The sequence below is a fragment of the Gavialis gangeticus genome, unplaced genomic scaffold (assembly GCF_001723915.1).
Source record: "Gavialis gangeticus isolate Ggan-Ray unplaced genomic scaffold, GavGan_comp1, whole genome shotgun sequence".
Taxonomy (NCBI): domain Eukaryota; kingdom Metazoa; phylum Chordata; order Crocodylia; family Gavialidae; genus Gavialis; species Gavialis gangeticus.
The window spans coordinates 17,467,820-17,484,843 of NW_017729001.1; the positions used below are offsets into that span (position 1 = coordinate 17,467,820).

Genomic DNA, 17,024 nt, shown 5'->3' on the forward strand with positions numbered 1-17,024 from the left:
CAAACAAACAAACAAACAAACCAACCAACCAAAACCTAAAAACAAGATTACTGCATTAACTCAGTAAGTACAGTAGTATTTATTCTTTAAATTCTTTATTCATTTAAATTCTTTTTTCACTTTCCTCTTCCGAATTCTTTACACGTAAACCACTGAACTGCTGAGAGACAGATCTCATTAAGCACTTTACAGACAGAGAAACCAGCTTGTATGAGGTGACCGAGTCACTGGAAGAGCCCTTTTCAGCACGCATGCTCCAATAGCCTCTTCCTATGGGCGATGGATTTAAGTTAGATTTTTTCCAAGAATACCAAGTTCCTTAACATGGAAAAATAAATGTGCGTAGCATTATTTTAATCTGCAGAACTTCATTAAACCAGACGCCGCAGTTGTCATTCAAGCAAAACTCCTGCTGGTATCTGTAAAAACTGTGCTTTAATAATTTCATTCCATCCAGGAAGAGCACACACCAACTGCTAAAATTTCCTTAGCCTGACGAAGGGTTTTTGAACCTGAAAGCTTGCTTAATAATTGTTTTCCAACTATTTAAGTTGGTCTAATAAAAGATATCAGTTTCACGCAAAGAACCTTGTGTGCTTTAATAAGGACCTTTCAATTTGCCGCACAAATTCTGACTTGTTCAAAAAATATCATTCATATTTTTCTAAAAAAAAAAAAAGAGAGAGAGAGAAGGGCCACGTGTTATGTGCATCAGCTACATCAAAGTTAGGACTTGACGCAGCAGCTTATAAAGCAGTTTTCTGAATTTATAAAATTCAAGATTAATTGGTAACAGCACCTCCTTTTTGTTCATTGCAATTCCCATCAGACAGAATATAAGCAGATGTTATTTGGACAAGCCAAGTTATCAGATGGCAAATTAGTCCAAGAAATCTAACAAGAATGACTGTAATTCCGGTGCAAACAGGAATGACATTTACAGGGTAAATATTACTTGGCTATCAAATATAACAAATGTTTGTTTTAACTGATTAGACTAATCTTAGGTTTTAGATACAAACCCACAATTGTTCTTTAATGTCAAACTGATCACATAATTGTAGATCCATTTTGCATGAGCATGTAAGCAAGCAGTTGTTAAATATATTAATTTCACACTCTTAGATAACAATACCGGATATTAAAAACAAACAGGTAAACGGTAAAAACATGAGGGACATAAAAACTAACATTTGCAGATTTGTAACTTGTCAATGATCTTCATTCTACATTTCCCAGTTCCAATCACTATGTCTGCCACTTTTTAACTGGCAGCTCCTTGATGTGCGAGAAGCATCCAAATGCTGTTTAGCAAATGGAAAAAAAAAGAAAGTTACTGTAGATGACATAGCATGTCTAACATGGTATATTTCAAGCTTCATTCCTCTCATCCAGTAGGAATCACAGATGACAGGAAAAAAATGCAGTGAAATGGAAAATGGTTACACCAACTCAATTCTGAATCTTGAAGCATCCTGCAATACCTGAACTTGAACTCCCAGCCTTTGAATGTGCTCTGAACAGCCCCCTATTGTCCTGCACTTTTAGGCTGGCAGGAATTGAAGTGTCAATCTTTCATCAAATAATCAGATTATGTCATGTTCTGACCAAATTCATTAGGAAAACTTTTACCAGTATCATTATCTCAAACCAGAAAATCTAGATCAAAGTATAACAGATTTTACAGCACAATAAAACTGGTATAAATATTTAAACAGTAATTAAAATGCCTCCATTGTTAAGAAGTAAATAAATAATTGAAAGCTGCCTTTCTTTATAAACCTATCCAAGGGAACCATATTTATCCAATGCTTTAAAAAAAAAAGACCAAGGTAGACGAAGGGAATGGGATACACTTAAAAAAAACAGGTTATTTGAGAACAGGAGGTTGCTAGAGTTTTAAATGATCTGTCTGAAGTTGGTCACTCCAAACACTGATTCCAGTGACAAATTATTAACCCCCAAGTGCCTTACTAAACCCTTTCCCAAGCAGGCACAGATCAGACAAACAATTATAGCCACATTGTGGAGTCAAAGACTCCATAAATTATAAGATGCAGGCCATCCGAGAAAGGAGACTTGAGGGAAGAATTTTTTTTTAATTCTATGTTAAAAAGTAATTCCAAAAAGAACAAAACATTACACCTCAAATCTGCCAAATTTTGCAAAATTTTCCACGGTGTTGTCTGTATTCATGCATAAAGATCTAGGCCATTGAACCTGATTGTTATTGTAAGCATGATTTCTTTTTCTGCTCATTCACAGCTGTGTCTACATGCTAGCAACCTTCATACTCTGAATGGGAGAGCTTCCTAAGTAATTTGCCCTCTCTTCCCCATTCCAAGTGGACATCAGGAAAGGATTGCTAAGGAAATAGAGCGCTCAGACCACTATAATGAATAGAGAAAGGACTTACGTATTGACTAAACCATGAACAACAACAACAAGACAGTCATCAATATTGGTTTGACTTCATTTTCAGTACCATAATCAGATTCTCAATCTGTAACTCAAACTTAAATACTATGATAATTTACGGAAAAGGGATTAATTTAGCCATTCTGAGTCAAAGACTTATTTCATAGCCTCATCCCAAATCCTGTATATTGTTAGGATCCCTTTCCCCTTTGAAGACTTAGTGAATGACTGAAGCTTCTAGTTTCTGAGAAACAGATAACACAAGACTCGTAATCTGACTCTAAGCCACTGGATAAAGGCAGTTTGTTTCCTCTTAGCCCATCTGTCAACACCTCCTCAGTAATTAGTCCTAATTATTACAAAGGGCTAGCCTCCCATTCCCATTATTAAATCAGAAATAGTATCATAGCCAGGTATCTTTCAACACCTACCAGACTGGCGACCTTCGATTTCATTGAATCTTCTATCAGTATCCGCCTCTGGAAGAGCCTAGGCAGTAATTTTAGCATCAGCTTCAAAGATGCAGATCCCACACTGGAATTCCAGGGATGCATTCATATACACACCCACATCATGTGACAAGCGAGCAAGCAATACAATTGACCTTTGCATTGTTCTCCAAACTACTGTGATATAAGGCGCACATCTCTTTTTTATACATTAGGAGATATTTCTGTCTTCCTTTGAGCTAACAAGGAAACCATTGCTACCAGGGCTGTAAAAAAAAATGAAGATCCAATATCTTAAAGCAGAAACCATCAGATGTCTCTAGGATTTGATACAAAGAGATGCTTTCACTGTGAAAAGGGGACTGCAATAAAAATCAGTTTTGCCTCTTTTGGAGGGGGGAAGGGGGGCTAAGTATAGAGAGGTTTAGCTTTGCTAAATTTTCCTCTATATTTAAAACTCAAGATTACAGCTGACTGAAGAGCAGACAGGTGTAGGACATTCCAGATGGCAGGAGGCAAACTTGGTTGAGTGGCTCAATTTTTAGTCGGGCAATTTAAAACTCTATTTAACCAAAACACTTGAAAGAAAAGGGTGTCTGGGTTTTAAGCATTCAGCACTCCTTCAGTTTGAGATCAGGCTTGTGATCACACTACACATCATCCACAACCACCAAACTATCCAGTGTAAACAAGTCCCCCTTGTCATGGTAGCTGCACTAGCTCAACCCCTCAGCTTAGACATGGTGTACTGATGTAAGCTGCCAGGGTGCAAGTGAGACAGGCAATTAAAAACTCCAATGCGGAAACAGCCCAGCAACAAAAATAGGGATCACAAGACAGCACAATCCTAATGCTTCTGAGGTAAAGTATGAGCAGTCAAAACATTATGAAAGATTTTTTCTGTGTCCCATTTATATTACTATCAATGAAGGAAATAAGCTCTTTTTCCCTTCTTTGCAGGTCATTCTTAAATCCAACACAAAGCCTTCTGTGCTAAGAAAGTCATTATTAAAGTCATTATTTGGGGGGAAGTAACCACCCAGTTTCATTTACCATGCAAGTCCACCCTCATCCCCACCAAAGAGGTCCAAATGGCAGGGATTCATGCAGGAGCACAAAAGTGAGAGAGAGAAAGGAGGGAATCTGCCAGGATCCCACAGCTCCTCCATAGCACACACCTGGAGTGGAAGAGTGGCAACATCTCTATGTGAGGGCTCTGCGCTGCTGGATCTGTCACTATTTATCCCATGGCTTCTTTTCTCAATCCACTTATTAGAGTCCTCTCTCAACTGATTTATCTGAAACTGGCACAGAGGCATCCTTCAAGAGAATGAAGGAACAGATCCAATTCCAATCCCCTGCACCATTTCTACCACCTCCACAACAGGAGCTGCCTGGTGCACAGACCGACTTATAGGTTGGATGTATTTCCCGTTTGTAACAGACTCAGCCTTATGGCCAAACACCCACAGCTAATATTCCAACAAATATGATTTTGCAACAAAATGTCACTTGAATTATAATTAAGAAAAAGACAGGTATTAGCTCATACTGATGTGTGTATAAATATTCCTGAAAAAAATTAAACACCAGTCAGAAATCAGTATTACCACAATTATTCTTCTAAGAGCATTCTGAACTAATCATTAGAGGTCTATAAAGGGAAATTTGATAGTACCAGTGTAAAGCAGCATATCCTTCTCACCTCCAAAAATACTTCTTGTGTTGTTAGGAAAAAACTTATAATCAGAAGCATCTTGGCAAGGAAACGTGATTTCATTACTGAATACATTTATTCAGCCCTTCACTGTTCTTTGCTCTCAGTATTCTAGGACTAAATTGTAGGACAAACCAGTGAGACAAGTGTAAATACTGAACATAATAACTTAAGTAAGCTAAGTAGGATTGTATCATCCACAGGCTGGAAAAATGGTATAGTCATTTAAATATCAGACTCTGGAATACCTAGACTTCCTGGAACTACTAGTTAAAATCCCAGCAGAATTGACTCAGTTCTTTTTCTTTCCAAGTTAAACAGACTGCTTCCATCTAGTGTGCATGTATCTTTCACAGGAGACTTTTACAGGTCCTATCTGTTCTGCATCAATGCTAAAGAACCCATGGCACTTTCAGAAGAGTAAGGGTTTGCTTTCGTGTCCTGCGCCAGAATCCCTCTACAGTTCAATGTGCCAGCTGTCCATCACACAAGCCAGGGTTAACTGCACTTCAAGATCCTGCCCTACTTTAATGTAACTTTCGTTATCTGAAGACCCGAGAGTAGCAGTGGTATTTTTCACAATTGTCTCACATCCATAGTCAAGTATAAACATATAACTCAATGCTTTGGTAAAAAGCAAAAGTAAAAAAAAATAAATTATTATATAAAGAGGACTGTATAGTATAGGCTGAAGAAAAAAAACAAGAGGCACAAACCTGACAAAGGAAAGGGGAAAAAAAAAATCACCCTGCTACCATTTTCTTAGTGGTACAGCATGCATGGGTCTTGCAGAAGAAGCAAATCACTAGGGTACAGGGCCATGCCTCCTGCTCTTTTCTTGTGCTCCCCACCCCCCACTTCCCAGATAGGATTACAGGATTGAGCCTATCATTTTTACCTAAAACAGCAGTTCCCCAAGAGGGGACCACAACCCCAAATGGGGTCACAGCACTTAAGAAATGGACTCAGGAACCCAACTGAGAAAGAAACAGGGCCAACATTTAAAAATTGCTGGTGAACCACCTTTGCACTAGCTCCAAAACTGTATTTACTCACCAATGTTGTTTGTGAGGACCCTTTAAGGAAATGTACTTTTGCACTTTCTTCAGTGGTAAAAACAAATTTCTTGGAAGGACCCTATCAACCACACCTACATATGAGTAATTTTACTCCTGTGAGTAGTCCCATTGAACTCAAATGTTACCGCACCTTTGCAGAATAGGGCTCAGACCTGAAATATTAACATGGAAGCTATTTTAGAGGCTTTCAGAACATATGAGATTTTAAAAATAATATATTTTGTTTAAAACTGTATTACAATTTGACCTGCAAGGTCTTCAATATGTTGCTCTAGCAAAGTCTGCAAGTGCTGGGTTCAAGGAAGAATTCTGTGCCAAGTGTATTATAGCTGCTATTGCAATAAATTCTTCAGGGATGAGGTCTGCCTTTGTTTACAGTTGCAGAATGTTCTTCTAAACTTTTATTGATTGAAGTGAATTCTGACCCCCTGTGTATTTTTGCATCTGTAATGTGAGGTACATTTCAAAAACAGGTGTACAAGATGAGAGAGCGCTGTTCTCTGAATTAAAAAAAAAAGTCAGTGTTGTGATAAAGCAGAGAAGTCAATCAGTTGTATGAAGCACATGGCCCACTCTAAACCTGTATAGAAATATGAATTTGGTCTACCCAGTATTAAATATGAATCGCACACTTTTAAATCTGGAAAACAAAGTTTTCTCATAAAACCCTGTATATTTAGATTTCCTAAAAAGTTATTGCTTTAATTCTTGGTACTTTTATGGTTTGGCAAAATAACTCCTTAAGTAAACTGGGTACTTTGTAGATTTTAAGGGTATAGTTTACATCTAAAAGAAACCGCCGAGGTAATCTTCATAAAGCCTGACTGCATTTCATTGGCTAAACTTTACCTATTTTGCTAGTTCTGCTACATTTTTAAAACCCATGAGAGCTTTGCATGGGGTATGTCTGCTCAATATTATTACCAGCCTCAAATAAATACCACTAATGACTTACTAGAACCTCAGGTATTCTTCCCACACCCATTCAGCACTGAATAATTTTGATTCAGTTTACACAACACTTTTTTCTGGAATTAAGCTCCCAGATTCTCTAACAGCCCTGTTTTCAGGGAATCCTCAGGAATGTTCATAGTCTTACTTGTATCAGGGCCCTGGTTCTGACTGCTGCTGGCATTCACAATGCTCCATGAACTCAGCGGTTTCAAAGACATCGGTACATCTCAGAAGCAGACCCAATGATACTTGCGTGTGTCAGGGCCCCACTTCAGGGTTCCTGAATTCAGCAGCCACATTCCTGTTGATTCCCAAAGGTGTGTGCCCCCCAACTATATGGAAGATCTAAAAGCAGGAAAATTATCAACAAGACCAGACATAAGGAAAAACACTGAATCATGATCAAGTAATTACCAGAAAATACGATTCTCTCAAACATTTGCAAAAGGCTAGATTGAGCCTTCAGGCTCAGTCCGAGGCTGGGGTGGCATGTAGCTGCACCACCCCAGGAGGAGCACCAGGTAGAAATGATGACTCAAAGTCAATTCTGCCCCTCCTCCTATCCTGTTCTGCAGGACAGCAAGGCATCTCAGCCCAGTTAGGCTCCAAACTGACGCCTCGCTATCCTCACAGGCTAAAACATGGAAGGAAACAATATCGTATCTGCTTGCTTAGGAAGGTGATGGGGAAGCATTACACATTAAGCCTATGTCATCCCTTCTTTCTCCCCCCTTCCCCCCATCATTTTACAGCCACAGGAATCTAAAATAGCCATATAAAGGCATGTTTATTACCTGACTGGGCCCTGGTGAGAGCAAGAAACAATCAAATCCAGGGGTGTTCAACAGAGACATGTCATTTGGCCTGCAGAGCCCCTCAAGGGTCTGGAAATCTGGTGGCATTGTTAATTGCTGCTCCTCTGCTACCAAATTTCCAGACCTGCGAGGAGCCCCATGAGCCAGATAATAGGGTCCTGTGCACCAGATCATACGAGCATGCAGCTGGATCCAGATCATACCAGAGTGCAGTCAAATCCAGGCATGGGTTCAGGCCAGCACATGGCTGTATCTGGGCACACAGGGTTGGGCTGGTGTGCCAGATCACATCCTGTGGACCATCCCCACACACTGACCCCACGTGGAATCCAGTCTGCAGACTGACCTGTGCCATTCATCCAGCCTGCAGGACTGGAGGGTTGGGTGTCTCTGATCTAGTCCAAGGCTAACATTGGCATGGAACAGAAAATGCCATTCAAAATACACACTTCAGGTAGGTGGAGCTTACATCACACTTCAAGTTATGATGGTGAAGGTCTAAAACCAGAGATTTTCCTAACAGTTTTAAGTACAGAAGACTTTAAAAAAATTAACTACATTTTGAAGGCATGCAGTCTCTCAACATGTATGAGGTATAAACCCCCAACCATTCAGCCTCAATTTCACATACATAGTGATGGAACAGCTATGGATGAGGAAACAGTACCGGAGAAGTTAAACGACTCTCTAGGGCCTCACAACCAGCTGTGTGAGAAATGGGATTAGAAACGGGGAATTCTAGTGCCCAGTCCCCTGCTCAGACCATAAGACTATCCGTGTCTCTAGCATGCACATTTGGGGGATGGGGGAAGGCAGTGTGATCCGGTGGTTGGAAAAGAAGACGTGACAGTCAGGACCATGAGCTGCTCTATGGATTACAGCTTGTCACTTGGGGAACTAGCAAGGCACGGAGGTATTAAAGCTCTTGAAGCAATGAACCACTGCAATTACTTTATATGAAACTTCATCTCATAAGTGGGCTCTGCACAGGCACCAGGGTCGGCCTGCACACATTACATTGAGAAATGGGACTTAGTATATTAATGTTGAAATCACTTCAAAACCTTGCATTTCTTTACTGGACAAAGCACATTTCTATTCCAAAATACCACCCACAGCTACACACACCACTTTCTTTGGAAAAGGCTTTTAAAAAAGGGATGTCAGGGGAAAAAAGACAAGTGCTTTATCAACTAAAAGTAGTGTAACTGTGGTCCCCAGCCACAGAACAGGTTAGGGGATGGTGAAAAGCCACAACGAGCAGAAGCTCCCCAACAGAAGGGCATCAAGTCAATGTGCCATCTTTGGTATCTACAATGCACCCTGCATTCTCCCACACCTCTGATAAATCTTTTACTCTTTCAAGCAACAATGCCAGCTAAGCAAATTTAGGGTTGGTCTGTGGACCTTCTGAGCATCCTGTAAACTATGTGTGTTTACTTAGCCACCTTGTTTCCAGGTACTGGAAATTGGCAAACAAAATCCAGGAAGTCAAACAGCATGTTTGCAAGCTGGAATGATGGTGACCATTTTTTTGGTTAATGACAATTACTACCAAAACAAAAATGAAGGTCTTGCATTAGCTCCACTTGTACAGAAGGAGTGGGGGAAAATGATGTGTTCAACTGCAATCAAGGAAGCACAGATGCCAACAGGAATGACTGACTATAAAAAGCTTTTCTTACATAAACACAGAAGGAAGAAATCCACACCCTCAATTGTTGAAGTGGGGGGTGGCACATGCAATGAGAAAAACAAGTGGGAAAGAAACAAGCACCAAATGTCTCAAAGGCTCCCAGCTACCCCCAGCTTTACTCTTCTAGTTTAATATAGTGAAACTGTTATGGACAGGTGGGAGATTTTACTGTGTAAATGACTAAATTAAAGGACAACTGAAGTTCAAGGAGGCAGAACGAGCCAGGCTTAAAGAACTGCAAATTTCTCAGAGTAATGAGCTCAACTCTAGGTGGCAAGGCACATTGATGTATGCCAGAGAGCAATGAGGCAGGGATCTGGCTACTCTGAAGTCTCACCTCCTCTGTAGAAACAATTGTATGGGTCCTTTGCAAAAGTTCCATTCTGGGTAGCCTAAACACAGCAGAGCCCAAGCTACTACATATATGTACCTTAGGCCTGTGTAAAGCGGCTACTATTTGCTTTGGATTCGGCCAATTCAGGGGACAGTGATTCGAATCACTGTCCCGAATCAATTTGGCAGCTGCCGAATCAGCCGAATATCTGAATCAGACAGACCCCATCGCCAGCCTGCTCTCCCAGACACGTCAACGCCCCAGCTCCCTGCTCTTTTTAAAAAAAAAAGGGCCCACTCCCCAGGACCTGCCAAGTGGGAGGGGCGATCCCGCTGTCTCATGCTGTGTGGGGGGCTGTGCCATGAGCCCCCAGAAGCCCCGAGGCCACTGCAGCAGCCAGTGAGTGCAGCAGGGGGTTTGCTTTTGTTTTTTTTAAAGAACCAGGAGCTGGGGTGGGTGGGGCAGCCATGGGAGGGCTGGGAGAGCAGGCGGGGGTCAGGGGCTTATGGCACACCCCCCCACACAGCATGGCGCAGTGGGGATTGTTCCCCCCCACAACTCCCTCTGGGCAGCAGCCAGTGAATTGGGGCTTTATTATTATTTTTTTAAGAGCCAAGAGCTGGGGCCAGGCGGGGCAACCATGGTGGGAGGGGGAGGGAGGTGGCTGGGAGAGCAGGCAGGGGTCAGGGGGTGCTTAGGGGAGCTGGCGGAGCAGGCAGGGGATGGGGCCTGGCAGGGGTCCCCCCCATGGTCCCCTTCCTCACCTCCTACTTACCAGCATGGAGTCTGAGTCCATCTCCCTGCGGCAAGGATTGCTCAAGTCTCTGAAGCTCTCAGAATCTTTTCTGAATCGATTAGGAGAGCTTTGAATCGATTCAACCCTTTTTATTGGTCTCCTGATTCGATTCAGATTCAGCTGCCCATTCGGGCCGAATCTCCTCTGAATCGAATCAACACCCAAAACTTCACACAGCCTTAATGTACATAGACAAATGTAGCTAGCCATAGCAAGTCCCCATGCAAGATATTATAAATCTTAGCACAGATCACCGCAGGAGCAGTCTCAAGGAAAACTAACAACACTTTTGCCGATTTATGCCACGTTCCCTGCACAGACCATATTTGGATTTATAGTGTTTAAGTTAGTTACAATCTTCCAGGTGCAGGAATGGAATTGAGAGCCATTATTCAGAGAACTACAGGGCAAAAAACCAGGATGTGCATATTCTGCCAAACCATGATAATTACAGAACCACTCCCTCCCCATCCATGTACCACCAAAACAGACTGTAAAGCTGACCTTGGCTTGTGCAGAAGTCACTTTTTCTAAGGCCTCTGTTGCAGCAAGTTACTTTATTCTTTCAAGTTTCTTATAGGGGTTTCCACTTCATTTGCTTTCTGCATCTTCAAATCCCTGATTGAGAAGAGACAGAGATAGTGTCCGGCAATGTTCAGAAAGAAAGGGAGGACACAAAGATGTGCCAACTTGTGTTTAAATTTGCAAACACAATAATTAAAAGCACATATAAGACTGAGCACTTGTAATAAATACAGCTGACAATTTGGAACTGAGCTACAGCATCCTACATCCCAGCTCACATTCAGGTAAAGAAGTCATCATGGCTACACACTGGACAATAGTGAGGACCAATTCTAACACCTGTGCACCCGGATGGCAAGTAAGGGCAGACACACCTGTGTCATCTGGCACTGCCTGATCACATGCAATATGTAATAGAACAATATAATTCTCCTATATGTATATTTTATTTATTTTTAGAAAATAAAATATGGAATTGGCTCCAGGCAGAGGCAGCCTTGTAATGGTTCTATCTCTTTCTAATTTTAATTTCAGATGCCTTATCTTTACCTTCAAAGCCCCATGCAGTCCTTGCCCACGCCTAAATCTCTTCTAGATGTCTCCTATTCTCCCACTTGGCCCTGCTCAGCCAATTCAGCTCATTTATTGCTTACACTGGTTTTCTTTCCCCAAACGCAGCTCCATGCTTCTTTTTTTCCCCACAGTGCATTTAAAACTGATGAACCCTCACTGACCCCATATAGCATACAACTGCATTCATCTCCTACAAATCCTCCTTCACAACTTAGTTGTTTGGGGCAGTCTATCAGCATTGGCCTTCTCTTTGCTTTTACTTTGATACTATCGCCTCATTTTAGTAAGTTAAAAATATATGCAACCATTATGCCTCAAGTGACAAAACACTTGTCCTTTGCCTATGTCTTCCTTCCTTTACCACTAATCCTTGCTGTTTTAATTTACAATTCCATTTTCTCTCCTCTTGCTCATATAGAGTAGTACTTTATTCCACAAATAAGCTCATTATTTCAGGTAGCAGTACTGGGCCATGAAATTTTAAATACTTTAAGATAGGAACGTGACTTTTTATTATCTGTAAAGATTCATGCTCCTTTGTGAGCTGCAATAAAACATAATATTCACAGGACTGATCTGTTTGTATAATTCCTCAGTCCCCAGCTCTCCAATCATCACTTTTCTATCATTCAAACTCTATTTGTGATAATGAAAGCCTGTTTTTGAAGTAGAGGTAGAAATTTGTGACCAACTGAACCAGCTGTATGTGCTAGATACAATATCTTTTCTACATCACACCTATTGTATGGAACTTACAAAAGTGATAGCTTTGTCAGCCACCAGCCAATCAAATGAGAAATTATTAGGCTTAGAGAAACAATGAAAGCAAAATCCAGCTGTGCATCTGTTGGACAAAAATCCCAGAATCTCCCATGTTAGCTCATGTGCATTTCAATTTCTGGGAAGAAAATAATGGGAGTGGCTCCACCCTGTCTCATGTGAGCTATAAAACAGATTTATTACCTGGGTTATATTCCGTGTTTTCTCCTGAGGAAAAGTAAAGAAAGTGGTGGAACAAGTTCATTTTTTTCCTGCAACCAGGATTTTCTTTATTATAAACAAAAAGTTGAGTTTTGGACCTCATTCGTATCATATGGCCTTTTTATTTAATACTCTGGTCACACTTCCTACCTTCCTAAATCTTGTTGCACAGCCTTGTCTTTTCATTGGGGAATCAACAGCTGTTCCAGACGTCTGAGCCTGCAAAGTCTTCCCTAGAATTCCTATCTGCTATATTTTTAAATTGAAATCCTTCCCTCTCACCGCAGTATCCAACATCATTGGCTCCCACTGGGACCTGGTAAAGTAACTCAAAAACTGCAAAATACTGGTGTGCATATCTCCTTGGTTAACTGAAGCTTAGCTTTATCTCTCTTTGTTCAGGTGCTCAAAAAAAGGAAAAGAGCAGCTAAGCAAGAAAGAGTAAGAAGAGAATATCTGGAAAGCTCGGGCTTTATACACCGGGGTCACGGGATTGGGATAAACCTCAGCAGGGGAGGTTTTCCTGTGTATCTTATTCTCTGACTGTAAAAACTCCCCTCTGACCCTTAAAAATAAATCATGAGAAAGAGTTTGATGACTAAGACTTTTTTGCCCCACTTCCAAACTTCTCTTCTAACTTACACTGTGGCATTATAATTTTATTTAGGGCTTATTGGCTGTCCTATCCACACACTGAATTTTATGCTGGGCGACTCATTTACAAAACAGATTATCCCCAACAGGTTATTCCCAACATACTGCAATAAAAAGTCTGAAATATGTTTTAAGTACATTTCTCAACCACACTGCAGCCTGGACTTTTGCAAAACTTTGGCACAGTTTGGGAACACGATCAATAAAAAGTATAGAGAGGGTCTGTTAAGTGGGTCAGTGCCCTCATGCAGTAGGATTTGCAATGTAAATAGGACCAAAATATCCACATTTTACAGCTTCAATGGTCTATCAAGCAACTACTGTGGAATAGGTCATATTTCCTCCAAATGGTATACCTACTACTTTGACAGATTTCAAAACTCTAATTACATGAAAGAATCACCTTGCACAAAATGCTTTAGTGCAAATCACATATAAATTACTACACAGCTAAAATAGTAAATTATGAGTAAAGCTACACTAAGTATAATGTAATACAATGCATCATAATACAGCTTCTCAACTAGAGCTGTGAATAACACACTGTTTATCCAGAGGAAAAACTAACTGTGCAGTACACGACGAAAGCTCAGGAGTCCACTTCTTGTCACGCACTCATGTACCAAATCTAAGCTCAAAAAGAAGCTTTTCTCAAGCCTCAGCTGGGACAAAAACTAAGCATTTTTTCATGGATTTATTTCATTCTTATTGCTTTGTGCTCACGTTTACAGCTCCACAGAGACCAATAATTTTGAAAAAGCTCAGTGGTTACAGTAGTTTTTGAGTCATTGCTAATTTGAAACCCTTTGTTTGTATAACCAAATCTATTTGAATGGGTCAAACTTAAACCTTAAAAAAGAAGAAAAACGAAACAAAACAAATAACACACCTACATGCATTTTCTGGACCAGAGTGTCATTTAACTTATGCTATATCTTATTCCTTAAATATATTGTATACATTATAAATGCATGTATACAAATCTGGGAATGTTTTACAGCAAAACAACTCAAAGGAAGCTATTCTAAAGGGAAAACGTCAAACTTTGATTTATCATAATTAAATATTTCTCTAACGCCCCAACTATGGCGGACAGTGATTGACAGAACTACTGTTTCACTAGAGCTATACTACTAAGAGTTATTGCAGAATAGTATTTATTTAAAGAATATTTATTTACAGACTAGTATTTATTTCTGTAATAATAATTACAGAATTATTACAGAATAGTAACTATTCTAGTCAATTTTCCATGAAAGAAACATCTAATACTGTGCTTCTTAACTATTCCAATGAAACAGTATGTTGTTAGAGCCAGGTTTATGCAGAATTAGTACTCTAATTAAAATATGCAAACGCAGCATATGATACAGATGTGCTGATGTAATTACAGCCTACAAACTGCTGGAAGTTTAAGAGCATGTGAGGAATACTAGTTAAGGGTTGGGTTCCAAAAGGTAGTCTACCATATCTTTAAATGCAGTTATAAACATGCAAAGCACCAAACACTTGCTCAATACATTTGCTTCCCAAGGATATTAAGAATCCAAGCTGCTAATTTTTACAAGATTTTCACTCTTGTTAGCAGTGCAGAGACAACACATATGTAGGATTAGAAGCTGGTATACATCAATAGAATTAATCCTGATTGCAGAATCCTTCTGATTGCAGAATCTTTATGAAGACATACAAGCCAGAAAGAATCCAGCTAGACTTTATAATCCTGGGATAATTGTATGACACCAAGAAAAACACTTGTAAACTGGGCAAAGTCGATTAAGCATAATTAAGAGACAATAAATAAAGGACCCAAAACCCTACTTTCAACAGCTGCAACTGCACAATTGCAATTAAAAAATTTACAAAAATGCCCTCTGTCATTCCAAATAACTCAGGCCCGCATACTTAATTTGCTTTGAGTGGACAAAAAGAAGGTGGACTTACGCACGGAGCGGAAATGACTAACCAAAAAGCTTTCAGTTGTAGTCTCTCTCCAAATGCTTGATGGAAAAAGTCACCAAGACTGGGATGGGGCCAAGGGAGTTAATGATGGGCAAGTCAGGAAAAGGCAGCACTAAATAACACAACTCTCACACAGCAGGCTGCTCCACAAGAAGCATGTCAAAGATGAAATGTTATCTGAAGATGCAAGACAACACAGGGCGGTATCCCACTGACTCTGCATGCTTGCTGGTCTCAGGCTATGAGGCAGAGAGAGACAGTTAGCCGTATTAGTCCGCAACCAGTCAGAAGGCAGGTCGGGTTGCACCTTTATAGACTAACTAAATAAGATACAGAGAGAGAGCGCAAGCTTTCATGGGCTACTGTTCGCTTCATCAACTGCTGTGAAAGGACATGAACAGGCAGAGTCACTAGTCAGTAGAGTTGCAGAGTTTGGATGTTCATTTGTTTTACACTTCAAGTTTCTTGCACACAAGGCGATCATGTGGGTGCGCCCACTCTCTCTCCATTTCCCTCTGTCCATCAGTCTTCTTCTCCCTCCCTCTCTTCCTCTTTCTTTCTTTTTCTCTCTTGGGTGGTTCATGTCTACCACGCTTGCATCCTTGCCACTCGCCCCGACACAACATGGCAGCTACAATCAGTGGCACCAGTGCTCACACCAGCTTGCCCTGAGTGGTGCACGCTTTATAAGCTACCCATTACCAAATCGACTGGCAACTTCCAGTGGCGGTTACTGCATGGGATACTGGCCACCGGCACTCTCGTCCATCACATGGACCTGCATCAGCGGCCTGTCCCTTTTGCCCAGGGGAGGTAGAAGAGGATTTATTCCACACCTTCTGCAGGTTCCCCTAGCTGTTGCTGCTCTTTGCTGCCCTCAGCACCTTGTTTGAGGCACTAGACATAGACCTCTTGGAGGCTACCTATTTCTTTCCCATACCGGGCGGCAGAGGGGGGTGTCATCTGCCTGGCCAACTTTCTGCTTGGTCAGGTCGAGGTGGCCATCCTCAAGAGCTGCAGGAACCAGGTTGCTGAGGCTGTTTCTGATGACGCCCTGTGACTTTTTCAGTTCTTGGTCTGAGCGCTCCTGACATTGGAATTTGAACATGCGGTCAGTCCTCCAGCAGACAGGACCCACACGCCAGGCATTCAGGGCCATCCAGGGGGTGCTCTGCAGCATTGAGGGCAGCCACTTAGTTCTCACACCATGACACTGCTCACCCCTTCCCAGTGTACGACAAGGGTCTGAGCAGGCTGATGTTGTACTAGCTGCTTTTGTTTTTCAACTGTGAGGGCAGGCCCTGCGGGCCACAGCCCCAGGCTCTGTCTGTCGTACCTGGGGCCCTGCATGGGCTGTCTTTTGTCTTTTGTTGTGGGATTGCTACCCCCTTTTGCTCCTTAATAAACATTTATAGAAAGTCAAACAAGTCTTTTTTTCTTTCTTTTTCCTTTCTTATGATTTCTTTCTCTCCTCCTTCTCTCCAAGACCACCTATTTGTTTTCTCACCCATACTGGGCAGCAGAGGTGGGTGTCATCTGCTTGGGCAACTTTTTGCTTGGTTGGGCTAAGATGGCCATCCTCAAGAGCCACAGGAACCACCTCGCTGGAGCTGGCTCTGATGACGCCCTGAGACTCTTTCAGTTCTTGGTCTGGGCGCACCCGACACTGGACTTTGAACATGTGGTCCTCAGTAGACAGGACCTGCCTTCCAGGCACACTGGGGCATTCAGGGGGTACTCTGCAGCGTCGAGGGCATCTGTTTACTCCTTGCACTGTGATACTGCTTGCCTTTTCCTGGGGTACCACCATGGGTCTGAGCAAACTGCTGTTGGACTAGCTGCTTTTGGTTTTTTTAGGGCAGAGCTTGCAAGCCACAGCCCCAGGCTCTGTCCATTACACCTGCGTCCCTGCATGGGCAATGTTTTATTATATTGTTGGGTTGTTACCGTCTTTTCCCCTTAATAAACCTTTATAAAAAGTCAAAAGTCTCTTTTTCTTTCTCTTTCTCTTTCTTTCTCTCCTCTCTTACTCTTTCTCTTTTTTCTCCTCTTTCTCTTTTGTTCCCTCCTT

The 17,024-nt window shown here is 41.4% G+C and overlaps 1 protein-coding gene and 1 long non-coding RNA gene across 8 annotated transcripts in view; one reads left to right on the forward strand and one right to left on the reverse strand.

Annotated features, from left to right (window-relative positions):
- Window positions 1–17,024, reverse strand: part of GNB1L (G protein subunit beta 1 like) — a 68,492-nt gene that overhangs the window by 50,530 nt on the left and 938 nt on the right. For 5 of the 7 annotated variants that reach the window (XR_002095602.1, XM_019506974.1, XM_019506968.1 and 2 more), the window contains exon 2: window positions 10,763–10,876. The gene's annotated coding sequence lies outside the window, so the exon portion shown is untranslated. Of the gene's footprint in view, window positions 1–6,762; window positions 6,963–10,762; window positions 10,877–14,957; window positions 15,694–17,024 lie in introns of those variants that run through there. The other 2 variants (XM_019506969.1, XM_019506970.1) reach the window with 2 other exon arrangements.
- On the forward strand, window positions 10,186–16,302 carry LOC109290458. The gene is made up of 3 exons (XR_002095603.1): window positions 10,186–10,200; window positions 12,850–12,854; window positions 15,906–16,302. It is a non-coding gene; the product is annotated as an uncharacterized LOC109290458 (long non-coding RNA).